Genomic DNA, 16,957 nt, shown 5'->3' on the forward strand with positions numbered 1-16,957 from the left:
CACGGCTAGTGGCCAAGGAAATCACGGATGCAACAATCAAAGGGATAATTATTATGACAAAGTTATTTATAGAGACCATGAAAAAGGAAATTGGAAGAGAAAAAGTGACTAAAACAGATTGTATGTGCCACTTGAGTCCGCGATAATGTGACCAATGATTCAAGAAAGAAGTCTATAGAAGCCATGATGGATAAATTTCTTAAAGGGGTGGAGTCAACTAATGCAGGTGTCAAGGAAATAAGAAGTAATCTATAAACTATGAGCCAGTTAGTGGATTCATATTCTACCTCTGTTAAGTATATAGAATAATAAATAAATCAATTATCAAACACTTTCAATCAAAGAATGAGTTGAACATTACCGAGTGATACAGTACAAAATCTAAGAAATAATGGTACTTGTATGGCTATTACCATGAGGTGCACTAGAATATTACAAGACCCACATCCAAAAGTGCACTCATAGGTAGATGATGTGGTATCAGAAGATGGGGTAATAATTAATGATGAAGTAATGGATACTAAGCCAACTGATTCTGAAAAGTATAGAGAATTTGGTGAGAAGATTGTAGACATAGAAAAAGCTTCTAAGGTGAAAAGTGCTAATGACTTGGTTCATTAAAAAAGAAAGGAGGTATAAGCAGCTCTAACTAAAATTCCTAGGTTACCTTTTCCATTTCCCACATAAGATGAAGAAGAGAGAGGATGGAAAATTTAGAAAATTCATGGCAATATTAAAACAATTATCAATAAATATACCATCAATTAAGGCGTTAGAAAAATATTGGGATATGCTAAATTAATGAAAGATCTAGTTACAACGAAGAGAACAAATGTCTATGATCTAGTAGATAATCTTTATCATTGTAGTGCCATTACCACAAGATCACTGGTGCCAAAAAAATCTGACCCGGGAGCTTTTAGTATCCCATGTACGATTTGGGCGTTTAGATTTTCTGAAGAACTTTGTGATTTAGGAGAAAGTATCAACCTCATGCTGCTAGCGATTTATCAAACCCTATGATTAGGAATACCTAAATTGACATCTGTGCAGTTGTTACTGGTAGACCATTTAGTGAAGAGACCGGTTGGTATTCTCTTATATGTTAGTGATAGAGGAAAATTTCATATTCTTTGTGGTCTTTGTAATTCTTGATTGAAAAGTTAATTTTTATATGCCCATAAGCTTAGGTAGACCATTTTTGTGACTAGGAGAGTACTAGTGGATATGGAGAGAAATGCTAAAGTTTAGATTTAATTCTAAATAAGTTAACTTTGATGTTTGTCAATCTATGAAGAAATTAAGAGAGATGAATATAGTCTCTGTTATTAATGTTGTTTTTTAGGTTGATCTTGTGGTGCCTATAGAGAATTAATGATTGAAACCTTGGAAGCAGTATTGATGAAGTTTTATAGTGCGGGAAGTGAAGAGTATGATGAAACAATATATGCTTTGACTGGAATAGGTTCATACTTATATGCTCTGGAGAAGTTAGATTTCGATTTGAAGAACAAACCAACCCCACCTGCAAATCCATTTATTGAAGAAACACATGTATTGGAATTGAAAGAGTTGTCAGGCTATATTTGTTATGTTCTTTTGGGAGAGAGAAATACATTTTTAGTGATTATCACAACAAACTTGGTAGAGCATCAGGTTGAAGCTCTTTTTATCAGTTTTTAAAATGTACAAGAGGGATAAAGGGTGGACAATAGTAGATATCATTGGTATTCTACCAGGCATATGCACACATGAAATCCAACTAAAGAAAGATTGTACCCTAACTATTCGGCATCAGAAGAGGCATAACCTACCTATGAAAGAGATGGTAAAAAAGGTGAAAATTATATGTCTTGATGCAGGAGTGGTTTTTTCAGATCTCAAATAGCAAATATATGAGTCATGTGCAATATGTACTAAAGAAAGAAGGAAAGACTATTGTAAAAAATGAAAAGAATGAATTGATTCCTCTTAGGCTAGTGACTGGGTGGAGATTATGTATGGATTATTAAAAGTTGATATTGTGGACACTTCAAGTCCATTTCCCAATGCCCTTCATAGATCAAATACTGGATATATTAGTCAAAAGGGAGTGTTACTACTTTCTAGATGGTTACTCCATTTACAATCAAATCTTCATTAAACACGAAGACCAAGAAAATATTGTGTTCATATGCCCATATGGGACTTTTTCCTTCAAAGAGGATGTCATTATGGTTATGTAATGGTCCAGCTATATTTCAGAGGTGTACGATGCCAATTTTCTCTGACAAAGTTGAGGACACCTTAGAAGTAGTCATAAGTGATTTTTTGGTGGTTAGAGATTCATTCGATGATTATTTAACCAATTTTAGTAATGTATTGTAGACATGTGAGGAGTTTAACCTGGTACTAAATTAGGAGAAATTCTATTTCATGGTGAAGAAATGCATATTGTTGGGTCATAAGATCTTAGCAAAAGGGATTGAAGTAGATAAAGGAATAATTGAAGTAATTAAAAAGTTACTTTCACCTATTTCAATGAAAAGGATGTGAAGTATCTTTGGTTATACGGGATTCTAAGGGAGGTTTATCAAAGACTTCTCCAAAATTGTCAATCCTTTATGTAAACATTTGGAAAAGAAGGACAAATTTGAGTGGAAGGAGAAATACTTGAAGGCATTCAAATGTCTTAAAAGGAAGTTGGTTGAAGCACCTACCATGATTGCATACGATTGGTCCAATCCCTTTGAGATAATGTGTGATTTAAGTGGTGTGTTCCTTGGTGCAATTCTAGGGAATATATGATGCAAGTAAAACATTGAATGTAGCTCAAAAAAGTTACACTATCACTAAAAAGAATCTATTTACTATGGTGTATACATTTGAAAAGTTTAGAGTATACTTGTTGGGTTCCAAAGTGGAGGAGCACACTGGCCATTCAGTATTATAGTATTTGACAACAAAGAAATATGCCAAACCCTAAGGGATTTGATGTGTGTTGTTGCTATAAGAGTTTGATTTAGAATTTAAAGACAAAAAAGGTTGTGAAAACCAAGTAGCTGACCACTTGTCCAGGTTAGAAAATAAAGGGAGCAAAATATAGGAATTGGAGATTGATGATTCATTCCCTGATGAACAATTACCCTTCCTTGATTTACGAGCTTCGCAAACTACCTTATGAGTGACATTTTTCTGAAGGACCTGAGATTTTGGCATTAAAAGAATTTCCTCCATAATGTGAACAGGTACTTATTGGATGAGCCTTATTTGTTTTGTTATGTGCAGATAATATAATTCAAAGGTGTGTACCCAAGGTGGAGTTGCTTAAGATATTGCAAGTATGTCACTTTCTCTTGTGGTAGGATATTATGCAGGTGACCAAAAAGCTAGGAAAATTTTGCAAAGTGGGTACTACTGGACAACTATTTATAAGGATGCTTACGAGTTTGTGAGAGCTTGTGATTAGTGCTAGCGAGAAGGTTTAATTTGAAAGCACAAAGAGATGCCTACGCCAACTATGCTAGAGGTTGAGTTATTTGATATGTGGGTCATTGAGTTTGATAGGCCCCTTTATGAGTTCTTATGGGTGCAAGTGTATTCTAGTTGTTGTAGAATACATAACATAATGGATTGAAGCTGTGGAATTAGCTTATAATTAAGCAAGGAGGATAGTACTAATCTTGAAAAAAGAATCTATTTTCCTACTTTAGAACTCCATGTATAATTATTCGCAATGGGGAATCACACTTCCATAATATTTAGGGCTGCATTGGAACAATATGGTGTAAAGCAACACAAGGTGGCTACTCATTATCATCTCCAGAGAAGTATGAAGGTTGAAGTGTCTAACGGAGATTAAAATGACTTTGGCCAAGTCTGTGAATGCTAACTGCAGTGATTGGTCATGGATGCTCGATGATGCTGTATGGACTTACCATATCTCCATCAAAACTCCAACAGGTGTGTTACCATACCAACTGGAGTTCAGAAAGGCATGTGATTTTCCAGTAGAATTAGAGCATAAATCATTATAGAAAATAAAGGGTTTGAAGCTGAGTTAGAAAGAAGTGGTTGAGTTAAGATTGGATGAGTTGAATGAAATGGATGAGTTTTGTCTTTGGTATTATGAAAGGTCTAGCATTTACAAAAAGAGAATAAAACTATACCATGGTCAGAGGATTAAAAAGAGAGAGTTCTAAGTTGGGGATTGGGTCTAGCTATTTAACTCAAGATTCAAATAGTTCCAAGAAAAGCTGAAACCAAAATGGTCCAGCCCATTCAAGGTAACTCAAATATTTGCATCCGAAGTAGTAGAGCTTGAGAACAAAGAGGGTAATCTTTGCAAGGTTAATGAATAGTGTAACAAACAATAAGATTGTTAACAAGAAGAGTTTAAGATGGTGATTTTAATTTACCTTGCTGAATTCGAAGTAATCAAGATAATTTGGCTATGCCCACATGTTAAATCAGGTGTGAGTGGGTGGCAACACAAAATATGTTGTAAGACAATGTATTTAGTTTTTTTTATTAGTTACTAAATGTAATTTATGTTAAGTGTGAAGGAGTTAAAAATGCAAGGAATTGTAAAATATACGATAGGGACTGATAGACTAACAGACCATTACAAGTGTGATAGACTGTAGGTCCAATCCATTAAGATAGGCCTAAAGACTGAATGTTCTGGATAAAGAGAGATAGAATCAATGATAGACCATCATCTATGCAATAGATCTTCAAAGCAACCATCAAGTTTGAGAAAAAGAATATATGGATTAAGGATAAGGTGTGACAATAAGAGCGACGGACCATTGCAAAGCTGACAAGTCAGCAAAATTTTGTTTAGTCACGATGATACATGTGATGGGATATCAACCCTGTGACAGACCATCGCAGTAACTGTCAGAGGTAAGTCGGCTAAATCACTTAAAATTAGGTTGGTCCATGAAGAAAAAATCAAATAATATTTTAAAATATGGCCTATGATCAGATCCAAAATTATCTATGAATAAAATGCGAAATAAATTATCATGTTCATACTTGAATTTTCCAGTTCATATTTTAAAATGGTAAAAACTTCCACATTGATTCACTTTTAAATGGAATTCATCCCTTACTAACACTTCAGTTCATATTTCTCTGCTATATAATCCTTTTGAAATACCTTGGTTTCTACACCTTAGAATATATCCAAGAATTTTAGTATCTGGTCCCAATAGGACTCATGGGTATGAGCTATATGTTGGGTACTAATGGTATGGTCCAGTTGTATGCTGACCAATATTGTATGGTATGAGTCATATGGTCGAATACAGATCATTTGGTTTCTTCACTTAACCTTAGACTTGGTAACCTAGGTTGGATCTGAGTATGAGTGTCTTACTTTGAGCTATAAGCCAGGGTATGAGTCATACCTAGGACTCATATGGTGGATAGTGTTCAATCCTCTTAGGATTCTATTCTTCCATGGATACGAGTGAAGCTTACAGATCATATTTTTGGATACGACTTAAGTTGGATGAGACGTAATTTGGATAGTTTTTGGTCCAAAGAAGATTCCAAAGGTGTGAGTGGTGGGTACCACTTGTACAGGGAGGATACGACTCATAAGTGTCAGTCGTATCCCTGAGATGGAATTTTTATGCAACTTAAGTGGGGGCAATATGGACATTTCCCAACTTATCCTAATAAATTTGCATAACTTATACTCCTATTGGTCGGTTATTTACCTTATTATTCTATTCATTAACACTTATAAACTCTTCAAAATACTCTATAATTCTCTCAAGAGCTTTTGGGCAAGGAAGCTAGGGTTTCAACTAGAGGACTAATTTGGGGATCTTGTTGATGGTTTGTTGCTGTCTACTTTGAAAATTAAGGGCTGTTGTCTTCCCTCATTTTTAGTTCCAACTAAAGGTATGGTTTTATACAATATTTTAACAATTTGAATGTTGTATGATTTTTAGTTTTCCAATATGTTTTAGGGGTTTCGGCTATAAATGTTTGGATATAGTTTTCCCATGTTTTAATTATACTTTTATATGCATTAATGGTGGTTTTGGATAATTGGTTTCATGGGAATGGTTCTTTAGTAATGAACTTTGGTTTTGGAAATACTATACCTCCAATGAGCTTGCTAAAATGCCTTTAACAATGTTTTCATTATAATATTGGTTTTTTCAATTGAACTTATGCATGGTTTAAACTTAAAAATGGAACCCTAAATGGTATGAATGTTTAAAATAGGTTTAAATAAATTGAAAATGCCTTGGTGGCCATGGTTTTGATTAATTGAAAACTATGTGGGGTACATGGAATCCCCTAAGGTTTGGCTAAGAATAATACTTGCAAGTGTTTATTGGTATGACGATACCATTACTAATAGTCCCAGTTAATAATAATGGAATAATGGTTTGGATGGAAAATGGTTTTAATGGGGCTTAAAGGAGAGAGGTATAGAAAAGCTATGAAAGGTAATGGTCCTGAGAGATCTAAACTAGAAAATCATATTTGCCAATGTAAGGTTTGGTCCATGTGACTGTGTGCATGATGCACACTATATTTTAGGGGATTTACTCGTCATCCTAGGTTTACTTCCCTAGTCGAGCAGCTTCACACACTGGATCCCTTTAACAAGTAAAGCTAAACCAATATATCCAGTAGGTGGTTTAGGACAGCAAAGCTACACAGCCCAGGTAAAGGTTTTAATGGCGTACTAAACCTGGTCCCTTTTCTTGGCATAGTTATATATATATATATATATATATGTATGGTTGTGTTCATATGGATGGTTTTACTTAGTTTTAAAAAAGACTTTTTTTATCCTTATCCTGAGTTTATGCTAGTGATTACTTATTAACCTATCTTCGAAAGATTATATACCCATGCTAGTAAAGGTTTTAATGGCATGCTAAACCTAGTCCCTTTTTTTGACATTGTTATATATATGTGTGTGTGTGTGTGTATGTATAGTTGTATGTATATGGATAGTTTTACTTGGTTTTAGAAATGGCATTATTTTATCCTTATCCTGAGTTCATGCTAGTGATCACTCGCTAACCCATCTTTGGGTGGTTGTATACCTATACTATGTGGGAACCGGCCATTCTACTCTTCATGCATAGTAATTAACTTCGGGATAATTGTTTGATTGAAGTGGTGAGCTACATTTTTCTAGAATGCACTATTTTATGTTATGTATATTTTTAGACATTCTGATTTATTTATGGATATTGGTTTTGTCTTTAAATGGGGGCATGTCCCAAACATATATTCTTACTCTTTTGGTTTGGAGGCTTTGTCGTACTACTATGGTTTGGAATGGGTGGGATTGGTATTGGTGTCAGCCTTAGCATTAGCATTGGTATTGGGCTGCTATAGATTGACAATATTATTGGTTGTTCCATTGTATTTTATTTTGGGATTAATCATATTATGTTTTGGAACTTATATGGTCATAGCCTAGTTTATGGCCCTTATTTTGGTATTGATTTGATTTGTATGGTTGGATGGTTCATATGAAATAGTTGGACTTACTTGGGTCAATCACGGTAGTGATCCAATCCTAGAGTCTTTATGTGAGTGGTTACACTATCTTGTTATATGCTCAAAACTCATCCACCTCAGGAAAGGTGATTGGAAGTTGGGTAGGGTAACGGGGGTGGTGTCCGGTCCTAGTCAGACTTGCGACGCCCATTAAGACAAGGCCCCTGGTCGAGTCAGGTTAAGTTGGTATTAGAACTTAAGGTTAATGGTTAATTAGGAGTCCATAAAGCTGTGTCTAGTAGAGTCTCTTTTAGGGGTATATAGCATGCCACACTAATAAGAGAGAGGCTACAAAACATTTAGCATTGTTTCACTTTCTTGGTATTTTATTTTCAAGCTTGGAGTCTAAATCCTTGAATCATCACTAATCCTTTGTTGTTCACTTTTTAGATCATGCCTCTACAATTTGGAATACAAGTAAACTCTTCAGTCCCATTTGGGGACAATATTGTTGTAGTACTTCCTACGTTTTTAGTTCGTATTCTATCTTAGGGTCCTATCCTTGATAGTTCTGGAGTTCCTCTGGTTGCTACTAGTCTTTCTCAGGGTAAGGTGACTAATGCAGAATTTTGTCAGTCTATTCATACTATCATTCAATTAATTATTGCTCGAGATGAGCGAGAAGCGTCTAGTGGGCTATCTTTTGAGGCCACAAGGGTTGGCCAATTTATGAAATAGAATCCTCCTACTTTTATTGGTGTGAAGATAGACGAGGATCCTTTGGGTTTCTTGGATGAAATGGGGAAAATATTTAGGGTGATGCAGGCCACTAATGCGAAAGGTGTAAACTTTGCAGCTTATCAGCTTAAGCATGTTGCGTACTAATAGTATGAAGAGTGGGATATGGATAGAGGAGATGTGGAGGAATCATCCTTATGGGATACTTTTTCTTGAGCTTTTCTGGATCGTACATTTCCCCAAGAGATGAGGGAATCAAAGATAGAGGAGTTTATGAATCTTAAGCAAGGGATAATATATGTCAAGGAATATGCCTTAAAGTTTTATCGGTTTTCAAGATATGTTTCTGATTTGTTGGCTGACATGAGAGCGAGGATAAGAAAGTTTGCTTCAGGATTGAATCAAGATTTGATCTTAAAAATCAATATTGCATTGCTAATTAAAGATATGAATATTTTTAGGTTGACTATTCATATGTAGTAGGTAGATGATGAAAAGAGAAAATAGGTGGAGTTCGGAGATCGGTAGGGTAAGAGGAACATGTTTTTTAATCAGGGAGGTTCTGTATCACAAGGTTGTTAAGATGGAGGTAAATTGCCAAAAAATAAGTGGGGGAGTTCTGGTACCTTCTCTACTGCTAGCGCTTTGTACCCTAGGCAGTCAGGTGATAGGCATCAGTGTAGAGATAATTTTTAGGCACAGGGTGGCTAATCTCAGATGAGTGGAGATAAGTTAATTTCTTTATGCCCTCTTTACTGGTTGTGTGGGCATCTTTATTTGGATTATTATGATGAAAGAAGGGACAAGAATTTTAAATAAGGCCAGCCAAGGCATATGCTCAAGAATTGTCTAGTTGGTAAGGGAGCTTTGGAAGCGGTTAAAGCTCTGGGTGCTTCATCTTTTGCTCCTATGCCTCGTGGTGTTGCTTTGATATCTACTCTTATTTTTGGTGTCGTCACTAGTTGGAATAGGTTGTATACTCTTGCATTACGGTAGGAAACTAAGGTATCACCTGATGTCATTAATGGTACGTTATAACTCTTTTCTCAAGACATATATTGTCTGCTTAATCTGGGGTCCACTCTTTTCTATGAGAACCCATTTGTGGTTGTATTTATTTGTTTTAATCCTGAGGTTATTTTGAATCCTTTCTCTATTTCTACCCCTATAGGTGACTCGATTATTACTAAGAAAGTCTATAGAGGTGTGTGGTATCTATTGGTGGTAGGTAGACTTTGGTAGATTTTTTGAACTATTTATGGTGGATTTTGATGTTATTCTAGGATGTATTAGTTACACTCTTATTACACATCCTTAGATTGTCAGACTCGTAAGGTTGTCCTTAAGTTCCCTGGTCAACCGATTATAGAGTGGGACTGTGGTTCCCTAGATCCTAGGGGAAGGTTTATTTCTTATCTTATAGCTTAGAGGTTAATTTCTAAAGATTGTCTTTATCACTTGGTTTAAGATAAAGATTCTAAATCGGAGGGTCAATATTTTCATTTGATTCTAGTAGTAAATAAGATTCCTAAAGTCTTATTGGATGATTTTGCTAGTGTTTTTCCAGATAGGGAAATAGAGTTTGGTATTGACTTAATTTTGAACACTCATCCAATATCTAGTCCTTCTTATAAAATGACTCTAGATGAGTTGAGAAAACTCAACGAGCAACTTAAGGATCTTCTAGATAAGGAATTTATTCATCCTAGTGTATCTCTGTGGGGTTCACCGATGTTGTTCATGCACAAGAAAGATGGTTTCCTTTGGATGTACATTAACTATCGATATTTGAATAAGGTAACGATTAAGAACAAATATCCTCTGCCAAGGATTGATGACTTGCTTAATCAGTTGCAAGGTGCCAAGTTATTTTATAAGATAGATCTTCGGTCTTGGTATCATCATCTTAAGATTAGGGAGGGGGATATCTCTAAGATGGTTTTTCGTACTCGCTATGGGCACCTTTGAATTATTGGTATTGACAATTGGATTGACTAATGCCCTGGTGGCATTTATAGACATGATGAAAAGGGTTTTCAGGTGGTTCTTAGATCTCTTTGTCATTGAGTTCATTGATGACATTTTGTTTTATTCTAGAAGTGAGGTGGATCGTGTCAATCACCTTCGTGTGGTATTGTAGACCTTGAAGGAACAATAATTATATGCCATGTTCTCCAAATATGAGTTTTGATTTAACGCTGTGACTTTTCTTGATCATATTATTTCTAGCGAGGGGATCATGGTGGATTATCAAAAGGTGGTTATGGTTAAAAAGTGGCCCAGACCTATGACTCCAACCAATATTTAGAGCTTCTTAGGTTTGGTTGCGTAGTATTAGTGGTTTGTGGAGAGCTTTTCAATAATAGTTGCTCCTTTAATTAAGTTGACTCAGAAAAAGGCAAAGTTTTCTTAGTTGGATGCTTGTGAGGGGAGTTTCAAGAAGTTGAAAGATAAGCTAACTTCAGCTCTAGTTTTGACATTATATGAGGGCAGTGAAAGGTTTGTGTTTTATTATGATACATCTAGGGTTTGACTTGGTTGTGTTTTGATGCAGTATGGGAAACACCTATTCTTCTAGGTAGTTAAAGGTACATAGAGGAAGTATCCTACTCATGATTTGAAGTTGTTGGTTGTCATTTTTGCCTTGAAAATCTAGTGCCATTATCTGTATGGAGTGCACGTAAACACTTTTTATCATAAGAGTCTAAAGTATGTGGTCACAACAATGGAGCTAAATCTCAGGCAAAGGAGATGGTTGGAGCTTCTCAAATACTATAACATGAGTCTTCACTATCACCCACGTAAGGCTAACGTGGTTGCTGATGCTCTAAATAGATTATCCATGGGGAGTTTGCGTCATATGGAGAAAGAAAAATAGGAATTAGTGAATGATATTCACTACTTAGAAAATCTCAGAGTTCAACTTATGAATTCCAAGGATGGTGGGGTGGTGGTACAAAAAGTCGTTTGGTCGTGTCTTGGTATAAAGACTAAGGAGAAGCAAGTTCTAGATACTATCTTGATGAAAATTAAGAGTAATATAGGTGTGCAGAAGGTAATGGTGTTTGAGATTAGTGACAGTGGTACTTTATGGTATCAAGGGAGGTTGTGCATTCCTGATGTCGATGGTTTATGACAAAAGATTTTGGCTGAGGTGCATGAATCGGACAATGTACTTAAGCCCGGATCAACAAAGATGTATCATGGTATCAAGGAGATGTATTGGTGGAATGGTATAAAAGGAACGTGGATGATTTTATGGCCAAGTGCTTGGTGTGTCAATAAATTAAAGTGGAGCATATGAGACCTAGTGGGTTGTATCAAGAGATTATTTTTCCCAAATGAAAATGGGAGTTAATAAATATGGACTTTGTTACTTGTCTTCCTCGGTCTCGGAATTAATATGATTTGACTTGGGTCATCATGGATAGGATGACAAAGTTTTCTCACTCCATGCAGGTAAGGACTACCTTCTCGGTGGAGGATTATGCAAAGTTATATCATTATAAGATTTTGAAGTTGCATGGAGTACCTTTTTTTATTATTTCTGAAAGTGGTATGCCATTTTCATCCTATTTTTGGTGGTCTTTTCAGAAGGGATTGGGTACTAAGGTGAATTTAAGTACTAATTTTCATCCTCAGATAGATAGGCAAGTAGAAAGAACTACTCACACATTGAAGGATATGCTTCGGGCTTATGTGGTTGATTGTGGTAGTAGTTGGGTTGAGCATCTACCTTTGGTAGAGATTGGTTACGTCAATAGCTATCATTCTAGTATTGGCATGGCCCCTTTTGAGGCATTGTATGGTAGGAGATATAGATCTTCTATTAGTTGGTTCGAGTTTTGTGAGGTGGATATGTTCGGTCTGGATTTGGTCTATTAGGTGATTTTGGATAGGCTTAAGGCTGCCCAAAGTCTCCAAAAATCCTATGCGAATATAAGGCATAGAGATTTGTAGTTTCAGGTTGGGGATAAGGTATTTCTCAAAGTATCTCCCATAAAGGGAGCATGCGGTTTGGCTAAAAGGGAAAGCTCAGTCCCTCGTATATTAGTCTTTATGTGGTTTTGTGGAGGGTTTGAAATATTGCTTACGAATTAGAGTTGTCTTCTTGTTTAAACTCTATTCGTCCAGTATTTCATGTCTCCATATGGAGGAAGTGTCTTGGTGATCCTTCTTGGATTGTTCCTTTGGAGAGGTTGGATATCTCAGACTCTCTGTCTTATGAAAAGATCTTGATTGAAATCTTGTATAGGCAGGTTCGTCGGTTGTGAACTAAAGATGTGGCTTCATTTAAGGTTTTATGGTGGAACCATAAGGTAGACGAAGTTACATGGGATGAAGTTCAAGTATCCACATCTGTATTCTGCTCCAGAGATTCATGTGGAAGGGATGTGTCTTCAACACATCTTTATTTTCTGAGTTTATTAAAGAAAATATTAATATCTTTGATTCTTTATTTTCAAACTTTGTTAAAGATTGGAAATATATTTGATAATGAAAATGACTTATGCGGGTGGTTACCCCTACCTTGTCTGTCATTCGGGGACGAATGTTCCTGGTGGGGGAGACAAAAATACCCTAGTTTGTGGACCATTAAAAAATTCTTAAAATTTTTGTCTTTGGACCAAATACTACTCATGAGTATGAGTCGTATGTTGGGGTATGAATGGTATCGTCCAATCTTATATTGACCAGTGTTGGTTGATAGAATGGAATTTGGTCACTGGAATGTGTACGACTTGTATGGTTTAAGTCATATGGTCGGATATGGATCATTTAGTGTCTTCAATTAAGCTTAGACTTAGTAACCTTGGTTGGATATGAGTATGAATGGCTCACCGTGCGTCGTAAGCCAGGGTATGAGTCGTACCCAGGACTTGTATGGTGGACAGTGTTCAATCCTCTTAGGATTCGATTCTGCCAGGGATAGGGTCAAGGTTATGGATTATATATTTGGATACAACTTGAGTTGAATGAGTCGTACCTTGGACGGTGTTGGGTCCAAGGGGAGGCCAAGGGTACGAGTGGTGGGTACCACTTGTACGGGAAGGATACGACTCGTAAAGGTCAGTCAAATACCTGTGATGGTATTTTTGTAAAACTTAAGAGAGGGCAATCTGTACATTTCCCCACTTATCTTAATAAATTCCCATGACTTACATTCCTATTGAGAGGTTATTTTTCCTATTATTCAATTCATTAACACTTAGAAACTCTTCCAAAACACTCTATAATTCTCTCAAGAGCTTTTGGGAAAGAAAGCCAGGGTTTCCACAAGAGGACTAATTTATGGATATTATTGGTGGTTCTCTCTGTAACTTTGTCAATTAAGGCATGTTCTCTTCCCTCATTGCTAGTTCAAACTAAAGGCATGGTTTTATACAATGTTTTTATGATTTGAATGTTGTATGATTTGGGTTTTCCAATATGTTTTGGGGGTTTTGGTTATAAATGCTTGGTTATGCTTTTCCCATGTTTTAATTATGCTTTTATGTACATTACTGGTGTTTTTGGATAATTAGTTGCATGGGAATGGTTCTTTGGTAATGGACTTTGGTTTTGAAAATACAATGTCCCTAATGTGTTTGATAAAATGCCTTTAACAATATTTTCATTATAATAGTGATTTTTCAATGGAACTTATGCATGGTTTAAAATTGGTATTGGATCCCTGAATGGTATGAATGGTTTAAAAGGTTTTAAATAGATTTGAAAGACCTTGGTGGCTATGGTTTTGGTTAATTGGAAATCATGTGGGGTACATGGAATCCTTATAGGATTGACTAAGGATAATACTTGCAAGTTATTGTTGAAATGATGATAGGACTACTAATAGCCTCGGTTAATAATAATGAAATAATGGTTTGGATGGAAAATAGTTTTAATTGGTCTTAAAGGAGGGAGGTGTTGCAAAGTCATGGACGGTGGTGGTCCTTGGGGAATATAAACTGGAAACTCATATTTGTTGATACGAGGTTTGGTCTAAGTGACTGTGTGCATGATGTCACACAATATTTTTGTGGATGTACTAGTCATCCCAAGTTTTACTCCGTGGTCGTCCGGCTTTACCCACTGGGGCCCTTTTTGCAGGGGGAGCTAAATCCATATAGACCGTGGGTGGTTCAGGATGGCAAAGCTACACAATCCAGGTAAAGGTTTTGATGGCATGCTAAACCCAGTCCCCTTTCTCAACATGGTTATACATACATACATACATATATATATGTATGTATGTATATATGTATATTTATGTGCATATTAATGGTTTTACTTGGTTTTATAAATTGCATTATTTTAACCTTATCCTGAGTTCATGCTAGCGACCACTCGTTAACCCTTCTTAGGAAGGCTGCGTACCCACGCTAGCAAGAATCATCCGATCTATTCCTCCTACATAGTGATTGACTCGGATATAGTTGTTGGATTGAAGTGGTGAGATTCTATCTTTCTGGAAGGTTCTATTTTATGTTATGGATATTTTTAAACATTATGATTTATTTATGGATGTTGGTTTTGACTATGGTTGGGGCCATGTCCCAATCGGATATTCTTACTCTTTTAGCTAAAGACTTCGTGGTACTGCTATGGGTTGGAATGGGTGGGATTTGTATTGGTTTAAGCCTTAGCATTGGCATTGGTATTGGGGTTCATACCGGTTGACGATATTGTTGATTTTTCCATCGTATTTCATTTTGGGATTAATCATATTATGTTTTGGAACTTATATTGTTATGGCCTAGTTTATGGACCTTGTTTCGGTATTTCTTTGTTTTGGTATGGTTGGACGGTTGGTATGAGATGGGTGGACTCAGTTGGGTCGGTCACGATTGTGATCCTATCCCAAAGTCTTCATGTGAGAGGTTACACTATCTTGTTATATGCTCAAAATTCAGCCAAATCAGGGCAGGTGGTTGGAGGTTGGGTTGGGTAACGGGGGAGGTCTCCTCCTGGTCAGACTTGGGACGCCCATTACGAAAAGGCCCCTAGTCAAGTCGGGTAATCTTTCCTAGAACATTACTTCATCTCTTTCACAAAAACTCATTCTCTCTAATTTGAATGTGGTTTATATTCTTTTCCTAGGAGTGCAACTTTACTTTCCATTACATCCAATCTTGTTGTGAAGTTGCATTTCACGCTCAGGTATGTTCTTGTAGCCTTAACCTTTATACATAAGTGATGGTTAATAAAGGATAAAGTCAGTAAGAGTTTTTGCATTCATGTTTTTGGTGTAAGTTGAAAAATAAAGTTTGATATACCGTGGTAAAGCTCACATATGGGTGAAGTCTAAGTAACCTCATTATAGTGTAAACGTGATAGTATGATAGATTGAACTTGTTAAACTATTGGGTACAAAAACATGGGCCCACCATTTGTTTGACAAAATGCCCCAATGGAGTTTTAAAGAACTGGGGGTTGTTATAGTGTACCAAATAGACCATCATAAGGGTGATGGACCATCATAATAATTCTTTAAAATCAACTGAAATTTGAAGCACTAGTTAAGGGGCGATGGTTGAGTCGATGGATCGTCACAAGGGCGATGGTCTGTTGCTTGAATCATCAGCTAGGACTGGAAGGATCTGATCATTCACAACCCAATTTATGATTCATGATAGAACTTTCTCTATCCCGCCAGTAGGTAAGCCAAACTATAATTTAAAGTTAAACACAATGGGTTAACTTGGTGGGAAATGCCCAACATAGGTGGAAATCAATAAGTACAACTTATAAACAAGCATAGTATTTGAAATAGATAAAAATAGTCAACGTAGATACCTTCCTATGACTTGGTAGAGCCATTACAAGAGCATCTAATAATAATAATACAACTCAAGTATCTAGAACAGTCAATAACTTATGTCTCGATACAAAAGACCGAACATAGAAAGATTAGAGGAAATAAGTCACTCTGACTCCAAGAGCTCATCCTATCTTTAGAATCAACATAGCATGGACATCAATCAACGGAGACAACTTGTACTTAGATCTACATCAAAAAGGTACAGAAGTATAGTATGAGTACCAAAAACACGGGTACTTAGTAGGCATCATTGGCCGACTAAGATAAATCATGATATAAGTACTATAAAATGCAAGATAACATAACTAAGTTATTGTATAGACAAAACTGAAATAACTCTATCATCGTTGCACATAAATAAGTAAAAAAAACTTTAATAATAGAAATATGTGACATAACGTATCAACACATGCAATAATAACTACAAAATTGGCTCCCATACATCAATTAGTGTGGAAAAGTAAATAACCCGTCACAATCCCCCATAGGGATGGAAGGTAAAAAAACAAAATAGACTAACCCACTACCGTCATTTATCAACACTTATAATAATATTAAAATTCATCCAAGCCATGTCACATTATAACCATCGATTGCCTATTCATCATTTGTAAATAAGTTTACTTATCAACTATCCACCATGTAGCAACTAATCCCCATGTATCAATAAATTATTCTTTGTCAACTAAACATCACTTATCAACTAATCATATCAACTAACCAATATTTATCAACTAGCCAATATTTATCAACTAGCCAATATTTATCAATTAATCATTATGTCACTAGAGCCTATTCTTATCATACCACATTATAACAATTTCCTCATTTTCAAGTTAGCTAGATTATCCATCACACACCCCAATGCCAGCATGTAATAAGTATATCATCATAGTATAATATGTATATCCAAACTCAAATAGGTATGGACATTTAACAATATCCTTATAA

The sequence above is a fragment of the Capsicum annuum genome, chromosome 10 (assembly GCF_002878395.1).
Source record: "Capsicum annuum cultivar UCD-10X-F1 chromosome 10, UCD10Xv1.1, whole genome shotgun sequence".
In the NCBI taxonomy this organism is placed as follows: domain Eukaryota; kingdom Viridiplantae; phylum Streptophyta; class Magnoliopsida; order Solanales; family Solanaceae; genus Capsicum; species Capsicum annuum.